The sequence below is a fragment of the Medicago sativa genome, chromosome 7, assembly GCF_051527215.1.
Source record: "Medicago sativa cultivar Bolivia chromosome 7, Bolivia_mono, whole genome shotgun sequence".
Taxonomy (NCBI): domain Eukaryota; kingdom Viridiplantae; phylum Streptophyta; class Magnoliopsida; order Fabales; family Fabaceae; genus Medicago; species Medicago sativa.
In genome coordinates, this window is record NC_140755.1 from 33,388,978 (window position 1) to 33,399,574 (window position 10,597).

The 10,597-nt window shown below is 32.2% G+C and overlaps 1 pseudogene; it reads left to right on the top strand.

Annotated features, from left to right (window-relative positions):
* The window catches only part of LOC146905772 (beta-glucosidase 24-like), a 50,563-nt pseudogene extending 46,603 nt beyond the window's left edge, over nt 1-3,960 (top strand).
* Nucleotides 3,961-10,597: the final 6,637 nt, after the last annotated feature.

The window sequence follows — 10,597 nt, forward strand, 5'->3', positions numbered from 1 at the left end:
TAATTTCTTAGAAAGGGAAAGATGCAATTGTTTATGTGGTGTGGTGTGGGTCGTACTGGCACCAAATAAAGATAAAGGAAATGTATATATATTATAGTAATATAATGTTTTTATTCTTATTTTTTACAAAAAAAAAAAAAAGAAATCAAAATAATATAAAAAACACAAGTATCCGTGTGTATCGGGACGTATCGGAAAGTATCGGATAATTAATTTTTTAAAAATTAAAATTTAATATTTGGATACTCTTGGATACGTATCGGGAAGTATCGGGAAGGTATCGGTGCAGGATACGCAGGGGATACGGTACGTCATCCATTTTGAAGTATCGGGGCTTCACAGGTTGTCCTTTAATAGCCCTTAGATTGTAATGACCAAAATACCCTTTTCTACACTCTTCCTCAACTAAAATATCCGATAAAATGTCGTGAAAGTTTTAAGCGGAATATTACATTCACCGTGATCCGTTGGAATAATTTGATTCGGTCCAGAAAGTCTTATGCGAAATTACCATTTTGCCCTTCTCTAAAAAAAACAAAGTTCAAATAATTGATACTGAATTTTTATATGCGGGGTATTACAAATTTGATCCCTCATATATATATATATATATATATATATATATATATATATATATGGATTTGCTACAATATATATATGACCTCTTTTTCATATTTAACAATTAGACTTATCTTTGTCTTCATTTTGAACAACTAAACACAGATGGAACCTTGAGAGGGGGGATAAACAAAGAAGGTATCAACTTCTACAACAATTTGATCAATGAATTACTTGAAAATGGTATAGATTAAACCGACCACATTCCTTTGTATAATTTATAATTTTTAAAAGTTTTGGTTAAAGTACATGTTCATAATAATTTTATTTTTTAATTTACTTTGTAGGTATTGAGCCTTTTGTCACTATCATGCATTTTGACTACCCGCTTGCCCTTCAACAAAAGTTTGGTGGCTTCTTAAATCGCAGCATTGTGTAATTAATCTCATCTCATCTTGAAAATTAGTCTACACGAGACACTATAGAGTTTCATCATGCACATTTTATTTCATCATGCACATTTTATTTATTTACATTAAAATAAATTGCAGGCATCATTACAAGGATTATTGTGAACTACTTTTCAAAACATATGGAGATAGAGTGAAGCATTGGACAACATTCAATGAACCAACCGCTACACCTATCCTTCACATGCATGGCATTGATAATGACGCTGCTGAACGATGCCAAGATACAGGAAAGTGTTCAGAAGCTTATACTTCACAACTATCTTATTTGCCATGCTGCAGCAGTAAAGTTATACAGACAAAAATTCCAAGTATGTTTTATTTTATATATCATGTGTTACAAATATAATTTAATGATAAAATGTCTCAAAATAATGATATAGTTTAATTTTTAGATTTTACATAATATATATGTCGTGTTATGTTAAGCCATAAGTATTGTGATTAGAAATGTTGAAAGAATAATGCAACGGAGGTTCAAAATTTGATTTATGTTGGTAATAAATTCTCTTTCGCCCTAACAAAACCACTATCATTTTCCTATAAAAAAAGTCATCGATAGTTGCAATATACTCCCTCCGTTTCAAAATACATGTCCAATTTTTGCAATGTGCACTATTCACTTGACTTACTTTGACCATACTTTTTTACTAATGTATAAATACAAATATTAGCATGTAAGATGTTGTTTGATTTGTCTCGACAAATATTTTCAAAATATTAAATTTTTATAATTTTTTACTTTAGATAATTAAAGATATTAACGGTCAAAATTGTGCATTGGCATATGTGAAGTGGTTGACTTGGACATGTATTTTGAAACGGAGGGAGTAACTTTTACTGTCATGTTTGACACACACGACTCGTAAGCTTGACTTTGAATATATTGAAGATTTAAAGAAAAAAAATTAGTAGGCGGTTGCACATTTTCAAGTGCAATAAATTGATTAATAATTTGATGTTGATTTCGATAAAAATTATACTACTAGTTTGTTTATATAAAATAAATTGGGTTTGTTAACCAGCGCCCTCAGGACAATGGTTAAGGAAACTAAAAGTAGTAGTTTTGTATTGAAATATTACAATTTTTTTACTTTTAAAAAGTTGAATTCAACACTTTTCACCATTTTTCAACAAATTATTTATATTTATATTCTCTTAACTAATGCCCCAAATACACTCTTTAGCATTTTCCAAATAAATTTAATCAGGTTATGTTATGAAAATTTAAATTTCATCAAACATTTGATGCAGGCAACACAAAGGGGAGAAATTGGACTTGTGTTACAAGCTCAAAATTTTGTTCCCTATAGTTCAAACGAAGAGGATGTGGATGCTGCTCAAAGACTAATGGATTTCACTTATGGATGGTTAGTGCAAATAACTTACCATATGATCATCACTTATTTCTTTTGTGTTAACTTTTACAAAAAAAAAAAAAAAAAAGGAAAGGGGTAAAATATGATTAAATAAAGTGTCGTTATTGATCATTTTACGATTGTTGATTTCAACTCCTTTTTGAGGTTACAAGACCAAACACTTGTGTTATATTAATTATTAGTTAGATGTTATACACCTTAGTTTATACATATAAACATACATAATAACATTAAGTTTTTCTAATTTTAATCAAACAGGGTTTTAGAGCCAATATACCATGGAGATTATCCACAAATAATGAGAAAGTTAGTAGGGAATAGGCTGCCTGAATTCACTAAAAAGGAGAAACATATGCTCAAAGGAAGTTTAGACTTTATCGGAGTCAATTATTATATGTCTATCTTTGCTAGACATGAATCAAATAGAAGCAATATGTACTATATTGACAATTATGATGCATTAGCTGCAACTACAGGTAAGTTAATATTTCTCGAACTACATTTTAATACTATGATATGAATAACAGGAAATTATACAATCATATTCACTAATTCTTGCTCATTTTTTCACAATTGTAGAATTTAATGCAGAAGGAAACACCCTTGGACCTATGGTGAGATATAAGTGAAAAGAAAAATGATGGTCATGATATTACTTCAATATTTTTGTCTTCTTAACTTATTGATCTATGTTGGTAATTTGTAGGAACAATATAGTAAATTTCATGTCTACTCCGAAGGATTATATGACATTTTAATATACATAAAGGAAAAGTACCAAAATTCCAAAATCTACATCACTGAAAATGGTTAGTTTTGTTTTCATATTTTTAACATTGTAATTTATATCTATAATTTTTTCCATAAAAAATATCAACCAATCTTTTTTCTTGTAATCATATTTATGTAGGTATTCCTTCTCCTAATATGACAAATCCATTGCAGGACGAAAATCGGATCGCTTACATTGCAACACATATAAATGCTACTAAAGCAGCAATTGAGTATGTGTAATTTATCCTTATCGATAAATCTGAGAGTATATGAAACATCTCATTATATGTATAATTAAAGGGTCTTGTTAACCGGTGCCCCTGGGGCACTGGTTAAGGAATCAAAAAATAGAATTTCTGTCTTGGAACTATAAACTGTTACTTTTCATCAAATAATAACTACTTTACTTTGTAGGAAAAACTTACTTCTTTTGGTGCTTAACCAATGCCTCTGGGGCACTCGTTAACATTCTCCATAATTAAAACTTTATCCTTTACTTATCAATATTAACTTTAATATGCAATTGCGATATCAGAAACTAATTTTGCTGTTTTTATTAACAGCAATGGTGTAAACGTTCGTGGTTACTTTGTCTGGCCAGCATTTGATACCTTTGAATTTCATGCAGGATATTCCGGACATTGGGGGCTTTATCATGTTGATTTTAATGATAATCTCAAGCGTGTACCAAAGGCTAGTGCTGAATGGTATAGAAATTTGTTGACATCGAATTGTTGACAATAAAACACTATTGAGCTTGAATTATACTAAAAAAGGAAGGAAATGGAACAAACATAGAGAAATAGAAAAGAAATTTTCATTAAAATTAATTGATTTAAATGAATCATTTCTTGTTCAAAATTATCAAATGCTTGCACATTTGTACTTTCAACTTTTCATTAATTTCAATTTGATTTTTGTAAGCCAAAGCTTAACAAGCATATACATATTTTAGTTCATATTTTTGCAAGATGTATATATAAATAAAGTTGCGTTGAAAAAACTATAAATGTTAAGGAAAAAATTAATCAAAGCAACCAAATAAATTGTAAGACAATATATAAGTATTTTTTTTTATTTTGATGTCACCCTTAAGCACATTAAGTAAAAGGTAGACGATTTTACACCTTGCAAAGTGCCTATGTACCTTTCTCATTTTTATGGATTATCTTATGATTCCTCAGTCATATCAACAATTTCAAAATTGTTCTCCCATACAACATTCAGCTCGATAAGTTTTTTAAGAGGATCATAATTTAGGGAAGAAAAAAAAAGTTTCCACTCTAAGACTTCTATGTAAATATTTAAGGTGAGAAAACACATAGGGGTTTTGAATTTTGTGAGCTTTTTGTGGATTTATTTTTCTTTGGTTGAATAGCCTAATCAAAATCTAAGATATACAGATTCTGATGCAGAGTCTGAGTGCAGCGGATTAAGTACAAAACACAAAGAAAGAAAGATAGATAGATAGATAGATAGATGGATGGATGGATGGATGGATGGATAGATAGATGGATGGGGAGAGAGAGAGAGAGAGAGAGAGAGAGAGAGAGAGAGAGAGAGAGAGAGAGAGAGATAGCAGACACACATCAAATTTATACTGGTTCCTCCTACAATCCAGGAGTAGTCCAGTCCCCTTGCACTTCCAAGGGATTTCACTGTAATCGCAATTGATTACAAATTGCTCAAGGACACCTGCAAGAGACTTCTCTATGCTCAAGCACAACTACAAAATACTGATAATTGCTTAAGCACAACCGCAAGAGTTTTATATGCTCTAGGACTCTCTACCTAAATACTCCTGCTTTAGGACTCTACCTAAAGACTTCCCTTTTCTTAAGCACAACTGCTTAAGACTTCCCTTTGCTCAATTCCCACTGGTTGAGACTCCTAAGTGCTCAAGGTTTCACCAAGAGACTTATATGCTCAAGCACGCAGGCGAGAGACTTCCTAAAATGTTTGCCCCAACTGCAAACAAATTAATTTGTTCTTACACTATTTCTAAACAGTATGTGTAAACTGAACAAATGAACAGACTCCTTAGGATTTCTAAGATTTAACATGAAATAAATCCTAAGTGTTTTTACGCTATTAAATTTGATAGAGTAATGACATAGTAAAATTGCAGAGTCTTGTTTCTTCTTCTGCTTCAAGTCTTTAGCTCCTTATATAGGCTGTGATTTGAGAGACGTTGGAGAAGAGTGACAGCGCAAATAGAGTCGTTGAGAAGCTTTGATCACAAATGTTGGCCCTTTGCCTGATATGGATAATCCCATCGGAAAGTACTTTGAATTTTCTTTACTGAAAGGATAATTATTCGTTGCTTTTCTCGTTCCTGATGTCCTTTGTTTGGTTGTACATGCACTACTACAATTTTGGCCTTTTATAGCACAAATTTAATAGCGCTTTCTATAAAACGCTATTAAAAAGACAACAAACTGATGTATTATAGCGTTTATAGGTCGAGCGCTATTACAGGCTTCCTAATGTTCGGGTTAGATAGCGCTTTTGACGAAACGCTATTATCTACCTACCCTTAAGTTAGCGTTTTCCCAGAAACGCTATTGTTACCTTTATAAAAAAAATATATATTACTTTGTGGGTCACTATGATACCAAAACATTATTCTCTCTCTAATCTATACTAACCTCACAAAAGCTCTCTTCTCTCTACAGTCGTTCACTCTCCAAACCACCACCGTCCTCTCCAAACTGGCCTCTTTCACTCACTCTTCTCTCTCCAAATTAACCCACTCACCCGCTTCTCTCCCTGTTTTCAATCCACCGCCATCCAATTCACCAACCTCCACTGTCATCTCTCCAGAACCTTCCTCCACCCACTCACTATCTTTCTCATTTGTTTTCACTCACTCACCACCGTCCTGCACTTCATCTCACTCACCCACCTCAATCGAACACACTCAATCGTTCTTACTCATCAATTGATGCCGGAACCAGTCGAACTCTTCAAATTGTCGATTGAACCATAAATCAATTGAAACCCTAAGATTTGATTTTGGTAAATCTCAATTTCATCTATTTCGATTTTGAATCTCATATTTGTTGTTATCTTTTGTTTTTCATATTTAATTTTTTGTTTGGATTTTGTGTTGTGGAAATGTAGGTGGCAAGCTTGTTTATAGGACTACTAAGAATAGAGCTAGTCGACCTCAAGGTAGCTTTCGTCTTTTATTATTGATTTTGTATTGTGGAAATATCTCCAATTTGTTTATCGTAGTTGGTTATCCTAGTTTGGGTATCTTAGTTTGTTCCAATTTGGTTTCTTTCTTGGTTTTGTTTTTGTTATATTTCTTTGTTAATTGTGAAAATAGGGCAGTAAAGAGATATGTCCTTCATTCTTCCAAACCCCATCATTCTTCAAATCAATTTTTTTGTTAAAATAAACTAGTACAAAAAAAATATTGCAATGAATTGAAGGAAAAAAACAACAATGACATTGATTTGTTTTAGTTTTTACTCACTGAACATTATAAAAGATTTAATGCATGACTAACTAGTTTGACATCGCTTATGAGCAATTCAAATCTCCTATGTCCGTTTCAGTAACGGGTGAGATATAGGCAACATAATTGTGTGTAGAAATCTTTCATGTTCACATTTTTTATTTTAGAAAATCTAAACCACTCATTAAATCTGATGGTGTATCGATAGTGGTGAACCGGTGAAGGACTTAATTGAGCCCCCACCTTAGAAGCCATCGTGTATATGTTACCTATAATAAGTTACATATTTGGCCCTTAATGATCTACAATATATAGTCCACTAGTTATTTTTTTTTTTGTCTCAAAGATGTCAATTCAACTTAAGATAAGCCAAATTCCCACCATATAAGCTACATCATGAATTTGATTAATTTATCTTATTTTTCTTATACCTACCAAAAATACTCCAAGTTCAAGAGCTATGTTCAAGGAAAGCTAGTCGTATTGGTTTGTATATATTAACATACCAAGATATAAACATTAGTTGCTTAGATACATTTGAACTTGATGAAATAGAAAACATGTTGCCTCTTTATCGTGAAGCAATAAGCATACCTTTCTCTAAAAGGATTAGTGAAGTTACAGGACCTAATATATTGGTTATAAGTAGTTTACTTCTACTAATTCTGTTATCTAACTACTTGCTTCACAACAATGTTTTTAATCTGTGTCCACTAACTCCAAACATCATCAATGAAGGAATGGATGGAGAATGTGCCATACTTCTATATAAACTATTTAATCTGTCTACTTTTTGTTAACACAGGCATTGACAAGTAACAATCTTTTGATACTTTATTTTTTCTTAGTGTCTTATAACACGGTTACCTCTCAAGTAGCAGAGACTAAATATAATGAATCACATTAATTTGCACATGTTTTACGCCATGTTGCCACATTTATTAAGCTAGAGGGAGAGTGATGGATTTTATACTTGTTATGAAGGAAAAAAAAATTTGGGGTTTAAGGCTTTGATTCGTTTAGTTTATGGAAAAAAATAATAATAATATTAAAAAAAAGGGGGTAAAAATTAAGTTAGTTTGATCCTTTTAAATTAGATGTAAGGTAGGCATAGTGAGGATAATATGATTTCTGCTATGAGTCATGTGTGTCTTGTACTTGTGTGTATCCTTCTTAGTTGTGTGATTGCTTTTATGTCCTATTTTTGTATTATAAGCCTATTGGGTTTGTACCTATACTTCTTAAATATCAGAGATTGTTATTTTTTTTAAATAAAAGAAATTATATTATTGGTGAAAGTCAAAATACAATTGGGATTGGATTTCAGGAGGGTTATCCTCTATCCAAATCGTATCACCTATGGAATGGGCCAAATGAGCTAAAATATGTGCTACCTTGTTATCCTCGGGTTATCCTCTATCCAAATCGTATTCCCTTTAAGTCTTCTGATATTATCAATGCATCTTTCCTGACTTTTATTACGAACACTGATAATGAGACATCCCTTTTATTATAGTTTCACAATCAGATTCAAACAGCACCCTTTTGAGACAGAGATCATGCACGATATTCACTGCATACCAGAGGGCGTAAGCTTCATCCAACGCTTCAGAGCCTCCAGGTATACGATGGGTAGCTGCTGCAATTGTGTTTATGGCATCTCTGATCTGGTATGTTCCAGTATGTTCCTATGTCTCTCTCTCTTTGATTATGGCATCTCTGATATGTGATACTTGTAAGCCTAGGATGATGTGAACATTGGTTTTGCATGTTCTGATTAAAGTGAGTATTATCTGTGACAATCTTAGTGTTGTTTATGGCTTTTTCCACAGTATCTTGTATCTTAGAGGTTTTGTTTTCATAAATTCTAAGATTTCTAGCTACCCAAATGGAATCAATAATAGCGAAAACCATGTCAATGTTATGCTTGTCTGTTGTCTCTAACATAGAAATAAGCATGTCCTTTACATTGATATCTGTTCAATAATTGAAATTGATCTAAAGAGGGGAGCTGAACCACACCCTCTTAACCCACTCGCAGTCCATGAAACAGTGGTCCAGAGTCTCCACCTTGGCTTGACAAGTTGGACACAAAATATTGCAACGAATAATATCATATTGCAACGAATAATATCTTTTAAATTCTCCAGATAAGAGTTTGAGTCCTAGGAATTCCTAGTATTCCAAATCTTCCCCCAATACCTGTTATTCGAGTGGATACCTGATTCCCCTGGACCATCATTCTGCTCCCAAGTCTGAATGCTGTGATATCCAGATTTCACACTATAAATCCCATCCTCGGTGTAGTGCCAACTCAGTTGATCTTCTTCATCCATGTTAACCAGTTGGATCTACTCTGTTTTGATTTCAATAAACCATGTTTTTTTATTATGATTGCCCTGATATTTTTTATTCAGTCCTGAGTATATGAATATTTGTAGAGTTGTTTGCTAATCTCTAGTTTAGCCCTATTTTACTTACAAGACTAACCGATGTCAATGTCATCACAGCAAGCATGAATTTTAAGTTGCTTATTTTGCCTCTACTTTACTCTTTATATGATTCAAAGAAAAAGAAGAGAAAAAGTTCCAAGCCTCTATATTCATTAGAATGTCACTGTACACAATTCAAAGAAGAAGAAAAAAGGTTATATCCTTTATATTCTTTAGACTAGTATGTATAACTTTTGTATATAACTTTTGAATTACTTAATTTGGTTATCAATTATAATTTTTTCTAGTCCATTTGATCGATAAAATTATTAACAAAAAAGAATTTGAGAATTTGTTTGAAATTTTGAAAAAGGTTATCAAATATAGATTTTTCTAGTCAATTTGGTTCTCTATTTTCTGAGAAGTATTTATTAAATATCAATACAATCTATGATGCATGCCTTATTAGTTTGAATACATTGGCCCCATATAAGGAATAGAGTTGGCTTTGTTCATGCCACTGTACTTATTTTTTAGATTTCGTGATAGTGAGAATGTCTGCAATCTGTATAGAAACATTGACACTGATTGTTTGATTACTATGGCCACATAAAGAATATGTATTCTTTATGGTATTTGTTTACTATGGCATGTACCTTATGGAGAGTTTTTGGATTTGTTGATGCATTGCTGAATTCATTTTGTATACCATGCAATCTTACTCCAGGTTCGTTAGAATGCTCGAAGTCAACCAGTTGGGGAAGAAAACCAAGGTTTTGTTAGTTACTTTAGGTTTGTCATCGTTCACATATACGTATTGTGCATGGACTTTGCATTTTTATCTAAGTGTACATTAGATGTCATTTGTAATTGAGGTTCTTATCAACACATTATTGTTTATTTCTATTAATGGATGACTAGTGTTTCTGATAAGTATATATTTTTTGTCTTATCAGTATTTTTATTATGATGCTTTTAGTTGTGGATATAATTTTTAAAATAAAAAAAAATAAGGACTTTTATTAGCGCTTTTCTGAAAGCACTATTAAAGAGGGATAATTAAGATAGCGCTTTTTCAGGAAACGCTAAGAAATATCTGCTTAAAAATAGCACAGAAATAAGGCTATATTAGCGCTTTTCTGAAAGCGCTATTGAAACATTGCTATTTAATAGCGTTTTAAAAGCGCTATTATAGGGTTTTGGCCTATTATAGCGGGGGCTTTCTTAGCGCTTTATAAGCGCTATTAAACGCAAAAATGAATGCTATTAAAGGGGGTATTTTGTGGTAGTGATGCAAATGGAAGAAGAAGAAAAAAACTACTATACCAGATGCTATGATAGAGATAGCTCACAGAATAAGATAAAAACTTACATGGATTATGGGTCCCTCAAATCCAAGTAGCCTGTCAAACTCTGTATCTGATGTCCTTCACAGAATTTGTGGAGATCACTCCCTAGCTTTTATGAGACTTCCATCTACTAAAGACGTTGTCTTCTGGTTGACCTTCCAGTAGATCTTCA